A 20911-nucleotide genomic window follows, 5' to 3' on the forward strand; every position below is an offset into this window, starting at 1 on the left:
TGCAATTTTTAAAAGTGCATCTGTTTCTGCTCCATCTTACTTTAATCTCACAACACTTATAAGCATGGCACATTCTATAGGAATGTGGAAGAAGCTGGGCTTCCCTGCAGAGATCCCTCCATTCTGCCTACCTGGGATACATTCTTGGAAGCTAAACTGATATAAAGGGACAGCAAAGCACCTTTGTGAGTTGATTTGTGAAAATTGTTTCAGTGAGTAAACAAATGTATTTCCTTACTCTTGACAGACAGCCTCATTAAGTTTTCATAAAAGATCTGCATTATTAAAATCCCTGTTCTCTCCTGAGGACTAGAGGTACAGGAATCTCAAGTGATGCTATAGTACCCATCCAATGAAACTTTCAATATGAATGCTATTTTTAAAAAGAACACTTAGCAATAGAGCAGGTGACCTGTTTTTTTCAGGATGATGCTCACTCTTACAAACAGGAGAGATAAAAACAACCACTTACTTATAAGTGGAAAAGAGCCTTAGTTACATTAGGAGCCCACCCTGCCTTTCTGGCATATCTTGCTTACAAAGGTATTTTCAGAAAACAAGAATAAAGTGCTTCAATGAGTGTCTTTACAGTTGTCGGCTTCTTTTATAACCATCAAAATGTAGCATGTGGAAATAAAAAGATAAGAAACCGAGCTGCAAAAATATTCATAACCAGGTGTTTGGACTGCTCTTTTCACCCTGACTCCTGCCTATAAAACATCAATCTGCTATTATCCTCCTGCCAGATAAACAGGCAAGGTAGTTAAAAGTGACCTGCCAAGAAACTTTTAACTTCTGAGCACATCATCACAGCAGACACAAGAGTTTTCCCTGATGAGTGCAAATTACTGTAGGACTGGTGGGTCTCTGTGGCACACAAAGAGCAATACACTCTACCCTGCATAAAAGAGTGATTTTCACTTTGCATGATAACGAGCCTTTTGTATTTTGAAAGTAACTAACAAAGTACCTCTGCAGGAGGCCTGCTGTTTTAGTCTTCATTAAAGGAGCCAGATCGATAGATTAAGCAAAACAAAATGGTAGCAATTCTGCCTTAGCCTGAAGCTCTTTCTTTGCACTCCTGAGCTTTATGGGAAGCACTGGAACCAAAAGAAAACTTGCTGCTGCAACAAGCAGTGAGACTTAGAAAAAAAAGGAACTTAATTTTAGAATTCAGTGCTCAAATAGAAATAAGGCAGAGAGATAAGTCTAGAGATGGGAGTGCTGCTAAGTAAAATAGAAGGAAATTTGGAAACCCCTGGAAGCCATTTAAGAGATGTGACATTGCAGACACAGTGGCATCAGGTATCCAGGTGCACCTCTCCTTGGCAGGCTCTGCTACCTTAGCAGCTCCCTAGCAGATCATGGCAAGCGGCTTCCTCCCCAACCTGCGGAAAAATGCCCCATTTTATTCAACCATCTCCAACAGACACAAACTTATCAAGCTTCTGGCTCGACTTTGCTTAGCTCAAAAGAAATGTCTGGTGAAACTTGGAACTGGATGTAACTCACCAACCCTGCACTGCTTAAAATGAGTTGGTTGTGGATAAGAGATTATGCTAAATATTAAGGAAACACTGGGAATCCCAATTCAGATAAGCAGGCTTTTGTTACCCTTTCTCTTCTGGGAGCAGCTTTAGTAACAACTTAAAGTAATCAAATGAAACTTCATTTCTATTTAAGGTTGTGAGAAAGAGTCCCACTACAAGAGAGAACTGGGAAAGAAGGAGACCTGAGGGAAAAGGAAAATACTTCTATCAATGAAGAATTGGGACTGTCTGTAAGAACTGTAGAGCACAGAAGCCTGGCACAGTAAAATCAGAGAATATTTCTGCTTTCAAAATGGGAAGTTATTACAGTCTGCAATCAGAAAGGAGATGAAAGCTGCACCAATGAAGCGCCAAACTCACACTTGAGAAACTGTAGAACTAAGTGCCTATTAAAAAGCCAGAAATCAGACAGAGAAACATGGAAAGGACAAGGTTAAGTATCATCAAAGAGAAGAATTGAAAGAAGGTCAATAACAGCTTGGACAGAAAAGGAAGATGAATAGAAAATTGTTCTGGACCACCTCAAACCCCTGCTCGGCAGAAAGGTATTGATGGGATTTGAAGTGACCAAGAAAAATGTGAAAGATGTGTCCTCCTTTCTCTCACAAAGTGAACTGAAGAAAAAAAAACAAGACAGAAAAGAAAGAAAAGCCAAAGTCAGAGAAACCTCTTTGCAAGTTGCTGGGATTTGCTTAGGACAAAGGACAGACTCAATGGGACACTAAAATCACCTTTTTAAACCACCATTTCAGAAAAGTGCTCTGCATATTTACATAATACAAGTCATTGTATAATCATGAGACTTTCAGTGTATTTCACCCTTCTGTGTACTTTAACCACATAGAATCACTTTTTACTATTGACAGAGACATAACTCATTTGAAACTCTTTGAAAATCCCCAGCAGGTTATCCTGCTTGCCCAGACAAGAACCAGAACAGCAGGTATATCTCAAATACTGCAATAATCTCATCAAGAAAACCAAAGCAAAGACCATACTGTAAAAACTGTTTATGAAAAGCAAATGGGAGGAAACTGCTCTGGTGAGATAGGAAATAAATCTGGACAATTTCGGAGAAGAATTTATTCTGGCACAGGATACTCAGAGATTTTGGTAAATCCTTTTGGCCCCTTAAGCTGCAAGTTCCTTACCCATCTAACAGAAACAAAAAGTTTATCAAGGCTTTGAGGTTTTTGCTTAGGTGTAAACAATTTGGAGCTGTGATTTTCTGGTGACCATGGCATTTGCTGCAATGAGTCTCTGCTTCTCCGCGTTGCTTTAATGCACAGAAATTTTAACTCTTTGTGTTCTCAGTGGGAGTAAATGCCTTTCCAACAAGTGATGTGAATTTGTTGGGGTGGGGGTTGTCCATGGTTGTATTATAGTTTCCAGACATTGGAAATGAATGAAGAGAAATATTTGGGAGGGGAAATAAAACTGCTTCTTGCCTCCAGGAGCCTGGGTGGGATTGGGTGTGTGGGCCAGGGTCCAGAGCCACTGGTGGTAGAAGCTACAACCAGAGCCACCAGCCAGGCAGAGACAGGGAAAGAGTATCTCCAGGCCAAGGAGGAGTGGGGCAACCACACTGAGCTCAGCAGGTTTTTCAGGTCTGCCAGGGTAAGACAAAGAGGAGGGGACAGATCTACAAACCCTTCCATATCCTTTCTTTCAGATCTCATAACTCTTTGCTTCTCGACACAACACAGATTTGCTCACTGAGAAACGTCTTCAGAAAAGGCCAGCAGTGACCAGCGTAGAGAGGTCCAAACTGTGACAGCCATCAAAAGGCTCAGTCCTGCTTTAAAATCCCTTGGGAAAGCTACATGAATAATGAAGTGTAAAAAAACCCCAGACAGACAAATTTCTTGCAGATCAGTGTGTTAAACAGGACAGAAGTGGTGGGCAAAATGGGCTGTTGCAAGATGCAGCTCGCGCAGCCCCTGTCCCATCTGTTACCTGCAAACAACACAGAGTTACATTCTGTAATTCTGTAATTTTCCATATAACATCTCAAAATATATGTATTGAAGGAAGAGGTTTAGTCAAGATCAAGGACAGTGGTACTCAGCTGTCAGGTAATAAAAGCTTGAGAGATTGTCTACATGAGCACTTGATTCACGCAAGCATGAGTAAAGCAGAAGACAGCAGGTGAGAAAATGGCCCCAAGTCTGAGCAAACTGAGCTCCTTCCAGGGTTACAAGTATTAAACAGTGTTTTGTTAAAGTTTTTGGGGAGGACTGAAGTGTAGGACCTGTGACAAAGTCCCATTTTCTCTAAGTTTCCTTTCCAACAAGGATGATAGGTTCCATATAAGCTACAGCACATGAAAGAGACTTACTTTTTTAAAAACTTGTTCTCCATTGCAGGAGTACTTGTGATGAATTGTCAATCAAGACAAATACAACCCATTGATGAATTTAAGGATGTGAAATTAGAGGCTGGTAGCAAGACAACAACTTTTGGAAAGCACTGTGAGCAAATGATGGATGAGACCAGGAAAACAAATGGATGGATTGTCAAACACACAAACCAACAGCACACGGGAAATTGATGGCAGCTGTTCCAGCCAAAGCACGGACCTAACATGCTGCCTTAAAGCATCATTAACTTTAGTATAAAAGCTATGTGCTACACAGACTTTATTAGGCAGAATCACAGGTGTTTTAAGAACTTGATGAAGTATTTTCTCAACACAAGTGCTCTTGTTTCACACACAGATGCTGTGGGGGCCTCATGTGTGTACCAGAGTGACCCAACATGTTTGACATGCTGGAAGGATCTGGGGCACTCTGGTAAATGGCCTGTCTTGCCAAAAATGAAAATTTTGTCTAGTCAGGCAAAAATAAAGTCCATTTACAGAAGTGAAAACACCAATGAAGTGCCCATATTGGAAACAGCACCTTCTGGAGGAGTAGCAAGGCAGGCAGGAGAAGCAGTAGTGAGGCTCATGCTTGTAGCATAGCACTAGTCAGTGATCCAGTTTGCCACTGGCATCCATCACACACAGTCCTCTCTGGGTGTACCTGGTAGGCCTCTGTCTGAAGGTGTGCAGCTGCTGCTGAAGCTGAAACACTGTTCCACAGTGGTTCCCACTCAGCTGCAGTGGTATATATGCACTCCAGCAGCCAAGACAGAAGAAAGGCTGCTTCATTACACATCCCAGGAATTCTTCCTTTAGCCTAGAATTCATTCTACTTGAGTTCAGTTTAAAATAAACAAACAGTTGATTAATCCAGAGAAAGTAAAATCAAGCTGAGTCAGTGAAGAAGACAAAACTTTTCACAGCAAAGGTGTGAGCTCTACAGCAAAGCTGGAAAAGAGATGGAGTCCTGCTTTCTCTGTCAGTAATTTCTTTGGCTATTTTTGATGATATCCTAGAAGCTTTTAAAGGACATTCAACAAAAAGGTCACTTGAAGTGTTTGCAAAGATTACAGGTGATCAGGATGTGTTCACTATGCACAGTCTGCTACATGCTCAATTCACTGTCATGGAGGAAGAAAACAGCAGAATTAATCCTCACAGAGGAAATTAGGGTGATATTGTGCTGGGTCACGTTCCTGGATTATAAGATTTCCACCAGTCAATCCTGAGTTATTGCTCTGCAAATACTCAACATAATTTGATAGATACTCTGGGAAAAAAAAATACAATAAGAAATTACTTTCCTTGTGTTTCAGAATAAACATTCCATAAAAAAGAGAGGCATTTAGCATGACACCACTGAATGCCCAGACCTTTATTAATGGAGGCTGTATTTCAAAGTAGGTCTCTATCATTCTGTTGCTATTAGCCCTCCTAACATGCATATTTTTTGCACAGTTAGTACAAATTATTCTAGCTAGAAGGGAATCTGGGCTTGCCTAGATAGAGGGTTGCTCACACACCTATCTGTATCTTCAAGGTACAGCAAGATGTGAATTAGGGTGTCCAAAGATCCAAAAAACCTTTTCCTTAGATACTTTACTCTAGACCCCCTGTTATGCCCTAGAACAGTCTGCCTCAGTCAGGTGCTTTTCTACAACTTTCACCCTGAAATACATGTTTTTCCTTAACTACTTCTCACAAATTCTTGAGAACACATGCAGAAGTGACATAGGTGTAATAGTTACACAGCTCAAACAGAATGTCAAAACACACACAGATTAAAGATAGAATTTGATTTTCAGCTTCCAAGGTGACTTTGGCTCCTAATACAGGATTTTCTAAGTCACCCACACAGATAAGGGCATCTGCACTTCATGCTGTTCGTGGGAATGTAACCCCACTGGGTGCTTTCAAACTCCCTCACATGGCTCTTAAAAGCCATACTTCTGAAGGTCAACAGAAAAGAAGCATTTCCAAAAGCACCAGTTTGGAGCGTGGGAAACAGGCAAATCCTCCAAGTCCTTTTACCACATCAGTACTGGAGATTAGAGAAAATCCTCCCTCTCCTCTGGCAGAAGCACAGGGAGCCTGGCACACTCGATGGGATGCTTCAAACCAAAAGACAGGCATTAAACCCATGGGAATCACACATGTGAAAGGTGTGCAGTGGAGCAGGGAAATACTGTCCTGGTTATGGAGAGAAACCAGACCACAGCACTCCTGTGTAACCTTTCCAGCCTAGTCGTTCGTAGTCAGTAATTCAGCCCTTCCTGGCATTTCATAATTACAGTTAAGAACATTTTGTCACGTCCAAAAGTCCAGGATACTCATGTTGTGCAGGGACGGAGAATGACCCAAAGAGCCTGAGAGAGGCTAAAACTAAAAGTGACAGAGCCAACTATAACACTTCTCATCCCAATTATTCTGAAATGCTTGGACATATCTCCTTAATAAATAAAAACTTAATGCATTAACTCTTTTGCTCTTGTACCAAGTGAGGGGGCTCTTGAAGCAACACAGAATTGGGATTTATCCTGTTACAAAAAAATAAAAAAGGAACAAGCAAACAAAAGCAGTGTTATAAATGAATTTTGGGGATGTGGCTTTCGCATTCAATAAAGAATTAATCAGTGGGGGGGGGAAGAGGTGATTATAATTAGGATGGTTTGTTGAAAGTTATCAGTGGACTTGGTTGTTATAGTTAATCTTAGTTGTTTGCTCACTAATAAGTTTAAGGATTCAATGTTTAAAATGTTTTATTATTAAAATGAGTTACTAAGTTTACCTCATAGGATTGAATCTAGAACTTTCCAGAACCCAATGAAGTAATTCAAGGCGTGGGTATTCAATAAGGAATTAACATAAAGGGATAAAACAAGGAACAGCATTGAATGGACTGAGAGCCAACAGGGAGACCCTGGACAATGATCCAACAGAAGAGAGCCAATCAAGATACCCAAGACATCAACGAGCCAATCCCAAAGACTTTGGCGGGTGGCAGGATGGGCGGTCTAAGGGCGGGGTTTGGGGTATAAAATGTATCACCCACAGCCCGCAGCTGTGCCTCTGGCACATCTGTTGCGGGGTACTCATCCGGGGCTGCGCTGTATTTTGTGCCTGGCAGACTGCCGTAGTGGTTTCCAGTCATCTATATTTTGGTTAATTGGTTCAGTGTTTAATAAATTCTTTAAATTATCATGATTGTGATCCTGATTTTCACAGCAGGGAAACAAAATCCTCCCAAGGATTTTGTCTGGGTACACCACTCTCAGTCAGTCTGTAAACCACCGCAGCCTGGAGACAAAAAGTAGTATGAAGCATGAAATGTTCCCATCTCTAATAAATTCTGGACAGTCACTCACAAACTTAGGCTTCTTTTCAAATATTGTTCACATTACTAATGTAGCCAGGAATGGTGTCTCACTGTGCAAGACAGTGCAAACAGAAGCGAAAAATGGCATTTGCCCCAGGGAGGTTAGGCTGTATTTGGAGAAAGCAGATGGCAAATGCAGGAACAGAGGTGCAAAGGCAGCAGAGGGCTCACGGAGCAGCTCTGCAGCTCGGGAGTCCAACCTCTCAAATATTTGCCTGATGACCAGTGCTTCAGAATTCATTGTTTTCTCAAGTCCTTGTCCTGCCTGCAAAGTGACATGCAAATGCCTGTAGGACAGCACAGGGTATATTTTCCCTTGCATAAATCTGTAGGATTTCATGCATTTCAAAAACTCATCTAAATCAAGCAAACATTCCTTCTCTAAGTACAATACACAGATGTAGAATGCTCATGTGCCTAAATTCTTTCACTTAAACCCAACATCAAACTCAAGCAAAAAGCCCAGAGAAAACATATCCTACTTCAAAACATTTTAATTAGTCACACTCATTTAACTCTACATTTTCCTGCAGTACAAAGCAGTACTTATCTTTATGGTTCAGACTGCAAACTCCTCACTTTTCAAGATGCTCACAAAAGGAATGTGACTGCTTTGGGTGGGGCTGTCGGCATCAGCAGGAGCTCAGCAGCAGAAGTGGCTCACTTCCGTTTGGGAAGGATTCTGTCCTGTCACCCGGGTTTCTCTTGGTCATTTGTACAATAATACTGCACTTGTCGTGTCCAGGCACGACACCATCAGCTCCAAAGTAAATAATTCACTGCAGAAAACTGGCCAGTTTGGTTCATAGCTCCAACCCAGTGGAGCACACGCACTGCTGTCAGTGGGGTTCCTCTCTGCTTAAGTGTCCAGCTTTTGTCTGAGGTTTGTGAAAGAGTTAAATGTTGATTTTAGACTCTCAGTGGCCTTCCCACCAGAGAATTATATTTCAACATACCATTATGGCAAATTTTCCTGATATCTGCCTATGGGGATATCTGTGTAATGACACCATCTGACTCTTATCATAATTTGATTCAAACTCATATTGCTTTTACATTTTATTTCTCTTTGCCATTCTGGCTTGTAGCAGCCAACAGCAGGCTGAAATTTTACCTAAATGAGAGCATTTTTGCTCAGTGAAAGAACATTAGTCTGTGCCATTTGCTTAATAGTTCACATTACTGTGTAGGGAGTGTTCCATCCTTAGGCCAAGTTCCTGGCACCCAGTTTGTTAAAAGTTTCAAGGGCAACACAGCAACAGCTTCTGCATGGAAAAACCCTACTGGTCTGGGCAAAATTATAGTTTCTGAGACAGACAAGAAGTCAAGAAAAATCTCAACTACATTTATGCATGGCCAGAAATAAATGAAAAAATACAAGCCATACTCTTGTATATCCATGTATTGTAATGAAAACAACCTTTATTTAACAGTGTGTTCATTCTGCAAGTAGTAGAGAAATTTAAGAGATGGACTTTGCCATTCCTTCCTGTGTTGTTTTCTGCAACAGCTTTCAATGATACCAAGTTATCCAAAATTATTAAAAAAAAAAAAAAAAAAAAAAAGAAGGAAGAAGGAAAAGAAGGAAACTACTGAACACAGGAACTGAGCCTAAAGTGGATCAACGTTGTGGTGACAAGTGAGAAAAACTATCAGCTTACTGGAGTGTGATCCAAATCAAAGGGAGCTGACTGCAGCAGGTGAGCCTGGCCCTTCCTGCTTCCTAGTGAGAAAGGGAGCTGCAGAGAGAAGGGAAGCTGCACTGAGGGCCAAGGCTGTTAGCACAGCCCTGAGTGCCTTTGCTGTGACAGGAGGAAGGGCCAGGAAAGCCCAAGGGACAAAGTGTGTAGTAGAGTGTGTGTATTTAAGCACAGTATGCTGAAATACTGCAGAATTTCCCATGTGTCCAGGACTCCACTGCAGTGGATAGAACACCAGTAATGCCAACAGCTGGGCTGTGGACAATGGATGTTTGTGCTTCCTTGGATCCTAGCACATTTGGAGACTGCTTAGATTCAAATCACACAGATAATCTGAGAAAATAAATCAAGTTGCCATGTTTGTAAAACCTTGTGGGACACCAGAAGACACTTTACATAGTAGGAAAGCTATCATGTCACAGTCCAAATGCATTAAACTGTGATTTTAACTTAGAAGGCAAGGAGTACTCTGCCTGCCTTATCTCAGGCTCCTAGCTCCTTCCTCACAATCCAGGAGTCACACACAACTGTGACAAAAGAAAAAAAATAGGTGTATTCTCAAGGAAGGGAAAGTGGCTTTGATCAAGCTGGAAAGAAATTTCAGATTCAGATGAAAAGACACAATATAAAAGCAACACTCATAAAGAGTATGAGCTGCACCACCAAGAACAGAAAGCTATTTCAGACAGATCAGATTTTATGTCCCATGTTCCACATACTACATCTTTCCAGAAATAAGACAGTAAATCTGCAATAACTATGGATCCATTTGTCCCAGACCATAGTACATTGCAAGCTTAAGCCAGCTCCTAATATGCCTCAGCATTGATGCTAAAACAATGCTAGCACTAGTTATTTACCTCTAGATATGACTACTATGTTCACACACAATGTGCAGGCCCTTTGATACCTGCTAAAAGCCAGTCAAATATCCAGGGAAACTGTAAGTAAGAAAATGTATCTTAAGTAACAATTGTTTCACCACACAAATACAATTCAAAACTACTTACTTATGTCCAAAACAATATACACTGAATTTAGTTTGCCTTCATTTGTAAATGTCATGGCTTCCAGACATTTGTCATCTTCCCTGTGAGGGTGGGGAGGCCCTGGCACAGTTTGCACAGAGAAGCTGTGGCTGCCCCATCCCTGGAAGAGTTCAAAGCCAGGCTGGATGAGGCTTGGAGCAACCTGGGATAGTGGAAGTTGTCCCTGCCCATGGCAGGGGGTTGGAACAAGATGATCTTTAAGGTCCCTTCCAACCAAAACCATTACATGAGTCTATTCTATGATTATGTTTTTATTATTTCCTGTGATTTTTTTCAGCCTGTCTATTGTTTGCTACTTCCCATTTGAGAATAACGCAGTTTGCATTTCAAACTGCTAGAATAAGGTGTCACACAGAAGCATCCACCCTTGTTAACACAGAATTCAGCTCATGAATATATTATCCATCACTAAGTTTATATTTACAGCTTGGACTCACGAGTTTCCTCTAAACTGCTGTGCTCTCTTGTGTGAATGAGGGAAAGCTGTGCAAAGCACTTCATGCAGCAAGGAAAACCTCTCTGCTCCATGCCCAGGAACCAGGGGCACTGCAAGGAACAGCAGAAGGAGCTGAGCTCCAGTGCCTGTGAGGGTGCCTGAACACAAATACCCAGGTGTTCAGACTTGTCACTGACAGGAGAAGTGGCCAGAGGCCATCTTTTCATCCTGAAGAATATTCTGCATTTAAGCAATGGAACACACTGTTTAGGAGGCTACTACACAGGAGGTGCATGTGGCAATGCTGCAAAGTATTTTAGCAAAAAAAGCCAAACTAGAGTCTGAATTTCAAAGCATGAAAATGTACTAGCATGAGAAAGGACTGAAAACAAACTGGAGTTTAAAATACACAACTAGATGTATTAATTTTTTTTTTTAAAAAAGAAAATACTATTTTTTCTGAAGTTCCATCCTCCTTTCTCCCAACAGCTGGTCTTATTTTTCCCCTGAAAAGGCTCAAAGGATGTATTTAATATAATTTGATAAATATCCTAAATATCATGAGAAAGATGTTAGTTATTGCCAACCTGTGATTAGGGTTGATACTGATCTAGAAAGCCAGATCTTACTTTTAGATTACTATAAAATACTTCAGTGTCTTATGTTGAAATTATTTCAGAAATTGTTTTTATTAATACACGTCCATCTGTACTTCTAAGCAGGTGATAGAAGTTTGATCTGCAGCTTCAAAATTCTGAGACTCTTAGTTGCTAGGAAACCAACAAATCTAATTCCTGTGTCTCTTATAACACAAAAATATAACTATATACTGATTCTCTCAGAAAAACTCATGCTATGTATTTTTCAACTTCACCTTTTGTCAGTGATTTGAAGCTTTATTTTCTTTCATTTAGGCCTAAGGGAAGGAACATCGCTTATAAAGAGACTGGTAAATATGTTAACAGAAAAAGAGATGGAATATTCTTTTATCCATTTTTTATGTGTCTAATTTCTGGAGCAGCAAGTTATAAGGGCTTGAAATTTACTTCTAATGTGGATTCACAAATTTATCTTTAATATTTCATTACCAGAATGTTACCATTTCTGGCTCAGAAGATGGTTTTGTAGACAATCAATCTAGTGTCTTTATGAGAAACATTATTCACAAACATATGTAAAAGGCCTGTGCTTTCATTACAGCACAACCAGTTAACCATCTATCTATGTATGCCCATCTGACCTTGCAATTACTGCCTTATCTATATGATGCATTGCAATAGAATTATTAATTCTACTTCCTTACACTTCTATTCTTTGGCTTGGCAGGTCTACTAGGAAGAATAACACACACTCCATTAATAACAATTATCAGTGACATGATAGGAACCTGAATAATATGTTATTCAAAAAGTGGTATTTTGTGTGTGGACAGAGGTAAATATAAATACCTTGAATTCTGGGAAAGTATTTTCTCAATTTCATCAGAAAAATGTATATATGAATATATGTAAGAAACAATGTACCCTTTTTATAAGAGGAAGAAAAACTCAACAACATCTAAAATAAAGTTGATATCCTCTCCACAAGTTATCTCATGTTTTCTCAATATATGTGAGTCAAAAGCAAATGCAGTGGTGAAAAAAGTTAGGACAGCCAGTTTGCTCCCTTCTTCAAGGGATGTCAAAATTCCAGAGGTCACCATTTTCCATTGGCTTTTCTTGGGACAAGGCAGGTGCCAGCTGAACATCCTTCCCAACCATGGTGAGAGCAGCCAAGTGCCAACACCCTGACACACTGCATGCCCTCACTACTGCCTCCCCTATTTCCAGCTCCCCACAGGGAGGAAACGTCCCTGCTTACAAAAAACAAGAAACCCCAACTTGCACAAACTAACTTTCCTCCCCAGTTCTGGAGCATGGCAGCCGCAGCCTGTTCCTGCTGCCAGCTGCTGACAGAGGTGACGTGGCAGAGCTGGAGGGAAGGCTCTCAGACCATGATGATGTGCCATATAACAGCTTCTGCAATTACTCAAAACAGACTTGCTTTTCTCTTTGCCTTTAACAAAATAAATAGGAAATGACATCCAATAAACTGCATTAAAATGTTTCGATTGCAAATCACACACTTCAACTTAAGAAATGGCAGATTTATGCTGCCACACAGTCTTTATTCTGTCCTTTCAGGATTATGACATGTTTTTCAAATTCCATGATGCAACCTCCTCTTCCAAACACTTTGGGCTTTGAGCAAGATAAGAGCTCAGTGTTGGAAGATAAGTGTTGGAAGAAATCCAGCATGCATAGAATTAAGGTTGCACAAAGAATTACGTATTTAGATTTTCTCAGTTCTCCAATTCTTGACCTTGCAACAGAGAGCCATATTTTTAATTTATAACTGTAGTGAATACATCTGCGTATACACTAATGGTATTATATACATATCTCAAATACACAGGCAAATCCATTTCCTCTGTTGATAATGTTTCTATTAGGGAATAATTTTGAAAATCCTTTGCCCATATAAGTAATCCTAACAGAAGGATCCTCTGCAAAGATGTAACCCTGCCCTGTTCTTTTGAACAGAAAACCTCTGTCCCTAACGAAGCATCAGTTACTCCCCAGAATAACATCTTTCCTTCACACCCTGCAGTTTGCCCCTCATGCTTCCTGCATACACCCCCCTCCCAAGAAGGCTCTGGAGAGAGGAGCAAGCAGAGCTTCTCATAAATGGAGATAGAAAAGATTAAGATTATTTACATTAAGAAAAAGATTACTAAGGTAGGACCTGATGAAAGGAATGTAAAACATATTGAACTGGGGGCTTGCAATCTACCTAAGATGAGGGGGAAAACGGGCTTGCTTCTCCCTTAAAAATAAATTCTAATTCTCAGAGACACCCTCAGCATCACACATGCCTTGCTACTCCTGTCAGGTGCACAGGGAAATGTATCAGTATTGGGATTTTCTTTTCCAGCACTAATACATGAAAGAATAATAAGATAAACAGTTTCCTCCCCAAAACACAATAGACTATTACAGCATGTATTCACCTTCCTTTCCCTTATTCCATGAGCTCTAGGGTCTCCACCACTCTCATCTGGCTGTGCAATACAAAGAAAGCCACATCTGAATCAGAAGCAGGGTGAAGGAAAATGCCCAGAGGACAGAAGGCTCAGCCTGGTTCACTGCACTGAAAATAACCTGCCCAGAGTGCCAGTGTGACCAGGGCTCAGCAGGAGCAAACCAAACCCCAGTCACTGCTCTGCTACATCCCTGCCAGAGACAATCAAGCCTGAGTTTGCAAGGCTTTGGTTACCTAAGCTTATCAGTTGAGCTCACTTTTAAAGCCTCTTAATGCACAGTTGAAACAAGAAGCTTGTAATAAATCCATAGAAGCAGTATTGCTCAGTCAAAAGGGAAAAGGAGGAATCAGATTATACAATCAAGCATTTATTTGTAAAATTACTGCTTTAATTGAAATACAGTGGAGGAATAAAACAGAATTAAACTTCAACTACCAACCATTCAGCCATCTCCATTCTCTAAACGTGTGATGTTGCTATGTATTAATGAATTTAATGAAAATTAAATTGAAGAATAGAAATGTGTATCCTTCCAAACCAAAGTAGATGGAATTATCTAAATCAAAAATGTGACAAAGCACTTGTGGAGGGTGGTAAGAAGTGCAACAAGATCTGCAGATCACACCAATGCAACAGATAGAAGACTTCTTGGTCCAAGCTAAAATAATTATACCCCCATTGCGAATCAGTTTGCAGGTTTATTCCAGCTAAGGGCCTTTCCCAAATGCAAAAGAAAATTAACAACCTTAAAGAACATATATCAGTATCAGTGCTTTTGCACCATATCCTTATTAAGGAAAAAGCCTTTGCAGTTTCTCCATTCCTTGGTACTCTCACACATCTTAATAAATTTTGTTCATTTGAAATAATGAGTACTTCCAGCATTATCTCTTTTGAGTGGGGAAAGAGGAGGGGAAGAGAAAAACAAGCAGAAGATTAAAGTAAGAAGATCTTAAATCTAGAGCTCCAAGTCTAAAAGGTAGCTTAATCTCCTAAAATAATAGCTCCTGCAGCACTCTTTGGGGACATACAGGACAGGAGAATTAATTTGGAAGCTCTTTTGTATATATGATACACAAACAAAAAGGCTTATATATACCTTACACAGGAGTACTAGAGTTTATCCACTTTGAAATAATCCTTTCACCTTCCCCAATATTTTAGCTTTTACCAGTAGTTATTTTATTTACAATACAGTGCTTCGTTAAATTAAGCAATATAGAGAAAAATCAGCTGAAGCTCAAAGGTTTAGTATAACAGAAACCATATATAGTTCACCACAGAGAGAGTAACTGCTACAAGGTCAAGATTAAAGACACATTATCTTTTTCATATTGTATAAAATAGAGCATTTTGGCATACATTTTGCATTTTATACCTGGAGCCATAAAGAAAAGGGTAGCTCTAATCAGTAGCTCTGAAGAACACGTTTCATATCCCTAGTGCTGTCAATAGCAACAAACAACTAATCTTCTCTCAATAAATGTATCTTTTATAAGAGTGCTTCCTTTTACAATTTCTAGCATAGAAACTGCAAGAAAGGAACACATGAGATTAGATGAGAGCAACTTGACCTAATATTGAAAAACAGATTACTGCTCTCCTATATTACAGAGGTTATAAAATCAGTTATTTCTGCGTGGAACAGCTCACAAATACCTGTAACCTCACACATACCAATTTCTTGCAGTAGAAACTGGGAAGAAATAAGGCATCATCCTCTTCAGTCTGAAATAATGCAAGAATGTTAGGTTCTTTTTTTTCTCTCTCAAAATGCAAAGGTGACTTACAATCTACTGCGCCTCAGCAATAAATTGAGAAAAAAATAAAAGAGGTGACTTGCTACCTGTACACACATATACTTTTCTATCATAATTAATAATGATAGTTTTATTACGGCCCATGTAGCAGGTAATCAATAAGCTTTGATACTTGCACAGTCAACAACAGCTCCTGTGTGCTTGCATAATGTTCTCTATAAAACTTTTAGGTGCTCAAGATAATGCATTTACTACCAATGGCTCAAAGTCAGCAGAGAAAACTGTATTTACAGTCCATACATCACTCTTCACATTTGTTCAGATTCAGGCTGAATGCTCCAGAGCGCAGGGGAGAATGGCAGAAGACAAGTGAGAAAAACAAAAGGCAGGGCGAATAGGAGGTGAGATTACTGGATATTTAGAGATGAGACTCACAAGTCTACTACTTCTGAACCAATTTTTTCTGAGTTAGCTCAGAAGAGCTATTCCACACTACCTCAGAAGAAACAATCCAGAAAATAATCCTACTTCTCTCATAAGGACAAGGTCAAACATAAGATTTGGAGATGTGACCCAAAGGCATACGGAGAGAGGAGCAAGTTTCCCAAGAGCCTTGGACACATCTGTTTTAGCTATTGCAGGTTCATAAGACCTAATTTTTCCTACTTTTCAGGACATATTTCATTCATTCACCAATCCTTGTTCATCTCAGTAATGAGTCACTGAGTGAGTGGGGTTCTTCAGATGACATTGTGCTGAAGTTCTTCTAATTACATATAAATGCCTGACTTGAATTTTTATCTTCTTCAAATTTGGGATACCTCAAATATATTGAGAAAGTGTAGGTGACCATGACCTTTCATTTGGAAGAGCCACTTTGGTTTTGAAATCGCAAAGACTGAATCCTGTAAACCTCACAGGGCATTCCAAAATCAAAGATTTCCATACAAGTGTCTACACTGAAGCCAACAGCTTCAGTATCTTGAGTCTTCCCATTCCTTTGCTTTCATCTCCTTTCTCTGGAAGACAGTGTTGCTGAACTAATTATTATCAGAAAGGTGGCCAGCTACAAGATAAAATGCAGTGTACAATGTAATATATGTGTTTAACTGCAGAGTTCCTTTTGTTTTGCAGCTGCTATCTTGAGACTTACACTTTTCTAGTACAATGGAGGCTACAGAAATGACAGTAGTAGTGATTTATGCTCAAAGTTGGAAAACAGATGCATAAGAAATTATGTTCTGGTTGGTTATGAGGAACATCTTTTGTCTTACAGCTTGCATCTTAGGAGCAGTGACTTTCACAAAGCTCTTTCAAACTGTTCAAGGACTATGAAAGGAGATTTGCTATCCCTCCTGCTTGCTGGATTCAAACTCCTGTAAAATACATGAACGTTTTCTTTCCTTTTGTTTCTACAGGAGAATACAGATTTTTTTCTCCCCTATTTTCTCTTGCTTTTTCACTCATTCTCACAAGTATCTTCCACTTTGATTTTCTCCCCTATTCTTCCTTAAATATTAGAGATAAATTTTCTACTTCAGATGGTGTTTTCAGTTTCTCACCTTTCATCTTTCTTGCCTACTCCATCTAATCTTCTAACTCTTTTTATTCTATACACCATTTTATACTCTTTTATATTCTTTCTAACAAGATGCTTTTCACTGTACCCACATTTTATACGTTAGTCTGTATTTTCATGATATTTCTACCTAAAGAAACACCCACAATCTTTTTCCCCTCCCCTCTCATTTCCTTCACTGCTTGTTTTACCGGGCCATCTTAGTCCTGACCTCTCCATTTTCCATTCTCACACCTTCTAATTTATGGGCTTGCCTCACCCACACCTTTGCAATTAGCCTTTGACTATTTTTTTACACAGTCCCTGAAAGCACTTAGCTCTAATCTTGTTTACTCTTCCAGCCTGTTAATTCATAACCCCTTTTACATTATCCAAAACAATTATTCAAGTGAGCATCTCTTGCAATTCCAACACATTTTACATCTCTGAGTAGATAATTTCCACAATATTCGTGCTGTTGAAGGAAATTTATTACATCAGACAACTACAAGCAACTCATGAAGGCCACAAAAAGTTGAGATGTGGCCACTGGAAGATAAACAAGATGATTTCTGAGTGCAGCACAAATACCTGCTAGACCAAGTCACCAATTCCACGAGCCAGGGCAAAACAAAACTCTCCCTTACCCACCTGCCAACACACTGCACTGACCAACCATTTGTCCACAGTCACTGTTCCTCTTTTTTCCGCCTTACACAACAGACATCAAGTTTTCCAGACTAGAAATACCCAAGGTTTTTTTCTTAGCAAAACATTTCTGGTCTTCATTAGAATAGGTATGGGAATTAAATAAATTGAAATTATTTTGCTTTAGTTTCACTACTCAATTAAGCACAAAATGGCCTTCATTTGAGTAATGAATGACACAGCATGTTTTTTACACACCAGGGAAATTTCCTGTGCTCTAAAGACTTTTTCTCCCCTGCAGAGAATCAGAACAAGACTAATAGTCTTTCTGGCTGACAAAAAGGATTTGACAAGAACTTTCACCTTCTCCTCCACTATCAACAGTGGGCAGGACGCTGGGGGAAATGTCACATGGGATGCACCAGAATGGGCACAGAAATGTGGAACATTTACTTTTCTGATTGTGGCCTCCAATGGCTATGCTACTGGGAATAGCTGGAAAAGCATTACTATGAATTCACAGAACAACAGCAGGACAGGAGTCGTATTTCTCCAAGCTCATTTCAGAGGAATACACAAACCCCAGTATGTCAGGCCTTTCCTGAAGAAGCTCCTTGCTGAATTACAGTGGATCATCAGGCACACTGACACATTATTGACTATAAATCACCTATGTTAAGTCAGGAGGAAATGCATAATCAATGGCAGGAAAAGCAAATACTGCACTTTAAATTGCCTTGGTATTGACTTCAGGTTTACTGGAACCCAGACTATGTCAGTCTGAGAGTTACTTTTACCTCGTTAGTGTGACTATTGCAATAGAGGATTGGTGCTATTTTCTTTAAAACAACCACCTTAACAGCTGTCCAGCAGGTGCTGTGCATAACCCACTGCACCGCTGTAAACAAAGGTAACGGGGAAAGCAACCATACCTGATCCTTTCCAGAGTAAGCGGAATCTGAAAAGAGTCGGAGAGCTCAAAAATCTGTCCTGTGGCATGCGACAGGGTGCCTCCAGGACTGCTCTCATTTTTGGGAACACACAGGATGCCCAGGTTTCCAATGGGGGATGCTGGGGTGTGTTCAGATCTACACAAGCTGGCAGACAATATGTAGGTACCAGATCTACCCCCAGACCCTCAGCATGTCGAACACATCCTCTCCATCCTCTTTGTGAAGTGATGTGTCGTACATACATGAGGCCTCGGGCTATAGGCATGACAGGGATGATATACCAGAGTTGTTACAGATGCATGGATAGCCTAACATCCAGCAAGATCACATTTCCTTATTAAAGTAGAAGATTTGCAGGGGAGGAAAAAAGGCAACACTTGCTAAACAGTGAGAGAAAAAAGGTCTCTTTTCTGCAGCACAGAAACATGGAAATCAGGTACATTTGCACTGCACTACCTCACTACCTTAAGTCCTGGACCAGCACCAAGAAGAAATATTAAATTTTATTATCTTTTTAATTTTACACTTACTATTTAATCCATTTAATGGGATTTCACCCTGTGATTCCTACATCTCTGAAGGAGGTCAGAGTAGATGATCACAGTAATGTCTTCTGGCCTGCAAATCTAGGAAATCACTGGGCCATTATAAAATCTCAAAAATATGCAATTAAGAAGTACTTTTAACACCAGCAGCTGCCTGAGATTCAAAAAGCCTCTCTGGCTTATCTGGCTTAGGAAACTGGAAGAGCAGAAAAAAAATCAAGCTGTTAAAACTTCCACAGTTTCCCAAGATTTCTAACAAGGGAGGGAAAAGCTTCATATTTGAGATGACAAGATGGTACCCACCAATGTCTCCTATATACCTACCATTATCAATCTTAAAAAAAAAAAACCCCAACATTGAATTCAGTTTGAGCTGAAAGGCTTGCCTAAAAACTATTTTTGAAGAGGAATGTTTATGAATGCTAGAAGCAGAAATTGGGTTGGATTCATTTGTGGTGGTGGTGGCAGGTATAAAATGGGATTTTTCCGGGCCTGCTGCAGTTGCCACATGCCTGAGAGGCTCAGATGTGTGATTTCACATGCCTGGTGAAATACAGGGGCTGAAGCACTGGTCACAGTGGGCTGTATCCAGCCCTGGATGCAGAGGAGTGGGGAGCTGCATGCATTGAGAAAACGATGAACAAGAACAGGAATGAGTTCGTTCTTCTCAAAGGAGCCAGGACCATTTATTTTGGCCTATTACCTGTTTGAAGCAGCATTTTGGCAGTTTCAGAAAAGAGAAATATATGCAGATGTGGAATTAGAGACACAGGCTGGGTAACATTTCTAGTTCAGATCCATAAGAAAACTTCACAGATGCTTGGATCTGAAAGTTATCACCACCTTATCAAAACCACAAAAACTAGATTGATCCTAGAGCTACTCTCTGACTTCCACTCTTCTGTGTTTCTCCTGAAGAAAACCTTGATTCACTATTACCACAGGCCTGGTTCCTACGGTATATCACCATGTCCCACAGCCATAGGGAGGAGGAGGAGGAGAAGATCCAGCAGGCAGGAACTGTGTAGCAAGATTGATTTATTTAATTATTTTACAAACTTTTATAGACTTTTTTCTTCATAGTCTAATTGGACAAAGGACCAGCCACCCCTTGGGGGTGATTGGCTAAAATCCTAAAACATCCATTGTCAAAATATTTTTCTACTGTACCATAAACAAGACTTTTCAAGGTTGCAGGTGTTTGGTTGTTTACATAACTCTGCTACCTCTTCTGTGAGAGAGAAAAGTCTCTCACGGACTTAGAAAATTGCAAGAAAATCCTTGCTAGCAGCATTTTTGTATCTACAATTCACCACTGTATTTTCTGATGAAGTGAGGAAACAGCTTTCTAAAAGACCAGTAAGTCCAATAAGCAAGGCGGTTATAAAACTTCAATCACTTAAATTTGTAAAAAATGTTATAGGAGTAAATATCACTGAAGAACATTCAGTTACTCGAGCCCGAGCCAACAGAGCACTTTTCCATTCCAGAAACCCCATGCAGCAATTCAGCAGCCTCCCAGCATTTGGTGATCACGTCAAAACAAGTGGTTTGTAAAAGCTGGGTAACACTGTCATTATGGTGCTACACTTTTCTCCAGTTTACAAATATTGCTCTCTGCTAAAAGGGAAACACTGCTGCTGCCCAAAGGGTTTATTTTCCACTGGTTTCTGGAGGTAACTGAGAGCACTCCAGTATCATCCTCACACTCTGACAGTAACTGCTGCCTCTTGCTGACCCTGCAGAGCACCAGGGTTAGATAATAATGGCTTGGCTTACTTTGCAGGTGAGATTTTATTTTATATACTGTACAACCTTTAACACGTTGTACAAGGTCAAAGAAGAGGCTGCACAGAGCAGGGAAGTCTGCAAGTAGCTCACAGCCCTTAAAA

The sequence above is a fragment of the Aphelocoma coerulescens genome, chromosome 4A, assembly GCF_041296385.1.
Source record: "Aphelocoma coerulescens isolate FSJ_1873_10779 chromosome 4A, UR_Acoe_1.0, whole genome shotgun sequence".
Taxonomy (NCBI): domain Eukaryota; kingdom Metazoa; phylum Chordata; class Aves; order Passeriformes; family Corvidae; genus Aphelocoma; species Aphelocoma coerulescens.